Source organism: Penaeus chinensis, chromosome 4, assembly GCF_019202785.1.
Source record: "Penaeus chinensis breed Huanghai No. 1 chromosome 4, ASM1920278v2, whole genome shotgun sequence".
Classification (NCBI taxonomy): Eukaryota; Metazoa; Arthropoda; class Malacostraca; order Decapoda; family Penaeidae; genus Penaeus; species Penaeus chinensis.
In genome coordinates this window covers 7,600,928-7,603,427 of record NC_061822.1, presented here as the reverse complement: position 1 = coordinate 7,603,427, position 2,500 = coordinate 7,600,928, and the positions used below count along the sequence as shown (strand labels likewise).

At 51.7% G+C, this 2,500-nt stretch overlaps 1 protein-coding gene across 9 annotated transcripts in view; it reads left to right on the top strand.

Annotated features, from left to right (window-relative positions):
• The window catches only part of LOC125046208 (adenosylhomocysteinase-like 1), a 234,893-nt gene that overhangs the window by 136,713 nt on the left and 95,680 nt on the right, over positions 1-2,500 (top strand). Inside the window, exon 1 of one of the 9 annotated variants that reach the window (XM_047643973.1) lies at positions 2,036-2,291. The exons of 7 other annotated variants lie outside the window; for them this stretch is intronic. The gene's annotated coding sequence lies outside the window, so the exon portion shown is untranslated. Of the gene's footprint in view, positions 1-2,035; positions 2,292-2,500 lie in introns of those variants that run through there. One more of the 9 variants, XM_047644008.1, reaches the window with a different exon arrangement.

Here is a 2,500-nt window from a genome sequence, read left to right as displayed (position 1 = left end):
CTCCACCCCCTCCTCCTCCCCCTCCGCCTCCCCCTCCCCCTCCCCCTCCCCCCTCCTCTATTTCCGTCCCATATAACCTTCCACCTATTTATTTTCATCACCATCAGCGTCGCCATCGTTACTTCTTTTTCTCTCTCATTCTGCATCGTTGGCGCGAAAAGTGATTCGGAAGATGTGTCGGAGGAGACGGAAGGAGAAAAAGAAGAAAGTAAAGTAGAAGAAGGAAAGGGGAGAAAAAATGGAGGGGGGAGGAGCAGGAGCAGGAGGAGGAGGAGGACAAGGCGAAGGAAGTAAACGAAGAAAGAAAGAAGGGAAAAGGAAGAATAAACATAGCAGTCATTATCTGTACGGGTGCGAGGGAGAGTAAATTTCTTCACAGCACAAGGTCTGTATATGTGAGCTTCGTCAGAAATATATCTATTTCTAATGAAGATACATTCGGACCCGCCTCGTATCCCTCGTGCTCCGGCGGTATTCATTCTCATTCATCCGTTTTTTTTTGCGTCTTTCACAATGAAAAGGCCCACTCCGTCATGGGAGGCAGGCGTATGCCGGGGGAGGGGGAGGGTAGTGGGTTGTGCGGGGTAAGGGGGTGGGGTTGGGTTGGTAAGAGTGTGTGATGGGGTGAGGGATGTTGGGGGTAGTGTTTGTGCGTGTGTGTGCGTGTGCGTGTGCGTGTGTGTGTGTGCGCGCGCGCGCGTTCGTGTGAGTGTGAGTGTGAGTGTGAGTGTGAGTGTGTGTGTGTGTGTGAGTGTGTGTGTCTGCGCGCATTCGCGTGTGTGTGTGTGTGTATTATGTATGGATGCATGTGCGCGCGCACGTTCGTTCGTTCATTCGTGTTTGTATGTGTACGTAAGCATGTGTGAGTGCGAGTGAAATCAAATTAACTGGGCAAACATAATATTAGGACAGGAGGTGAGACGTTTGTATTTGAAGGAAAATCGGACAATGAGTGAAAGATACGAATCTTTTTGTGAAGAAAGTCTTACTGCTTACACTTTTGTCAAGCAAATTAAATCCTACCCCTTTTTTTCTCTTTCCTTCTATTATTATAAACTTCGCTCTTGACAAACTCGCGGGCTGGCAACGGGAAAGTTCTGTCTACTTCATTAAAGTGTATCATAACTACATCATCGCTGCCACACCACCCTCTGCGCGGTCACTGCCACCACATGACCATCGATACAAGCATCCCCAGCGTCGCCATCTGTGACCTTCCCCTCCCCTCCTCTCTCCTTCTCCTCCCCTCCCCTCTCCTTCTCCTCCCCCCTCGTCCCTATGGCTGTCCTCCCCCCTTTCTTCCCTCCCCCTTCCTCTCGCCCTCAATCCCCTGCTCCTAACGCAGGTACGGAATCATCCGGGCTGGAGGCAGCTTTGCGTTATTATTAGGAAGTTAACTTGACTTGACTCCCCTGGGTACTTTACGGAAGTGCGCGAGTACTTAAGCGATCCCGCGAGAGAGCATGCAGTTTTTGCAACCGTTACTTACCTCCATGCGTGCTCGGGATCGGCTGGTGCTGTTAACCGGGTCGTCGCGGCGAGTGGCCGCTGGTGACGTCCTGTGCGCCTTGCAGGGTTGCGAACTGGCTCTGCAATCGTACAGGTGGGAGACGGGCCTGACCGTTTAAGCTTTATCAGTCGTTGAGTTTTGAGCACTCTTTCTTTTTGTGAATGATTGCTATTTTTTCCTATATAATGGAAGCTCTGGGAATTTGAAATTGAAGTAGCAATTGCAAATGATCAAACGACTGTTTATGTCGCTTAAGCACTGTATTTTTTCGTGTAAACTGCTCCTTTGACCTAAACGAGTTGTGAGTTTGATGTTCACTCGGGCTATAACTACATGCTAAACGTCCAAGCCGCCCGCGTTTCTACACTGCCTGATCGCAACTGCCAAAGGGGCGGTAAAACCCTGGTCCTGAAGGCCACGCCCACACTGCCTGTGACTGGAGGAGGCACTAGGCCACGCCCCCAAAGCGGGGTAAGATCAGGCTGGGTTGCGCGGCCGTGGCGGCGAGAGGAAGCGTCGGCAGTGCCTGTGTGAGGTGCAGAAGTAGTGGCGGTGCGTGTGGTGTTAGCCGCCTCCCCCTCCCCGTTCCCTAGCCGGCACCTGACACAGCTGTGCCAGTCCCGCAGTTACCAGCAGTGCCCCAGCCTGTGTACACGCTCTGCGTCCGCTGCCAGGCTAGTTAACCCACGCTGCTCGCCCCCGCTCGCTCGTGGGCATCAGCCAAGTGTGTCTACAAGCAATAGTAGTGGACGGACACGAGGACCAACAAAAAGATTTCAAGGTGAAACTCGCGTCCAAGGTCGTCCTTGAACACTTCACTCGTTTTAGAAAGAAAACAGTTTGTGCTTTAGTTCTGTATTTGCAGTATTACGTTTTGGCTTTGTTGCTTTTACGCACCGACGCAAGTTTGGACGTGAACGCGTGTAGACGAAGGATTTAGTTGTGACGTAGCCTTAACTGGTTAAAGTTGTGTGTTGCCTCGAACCGCCG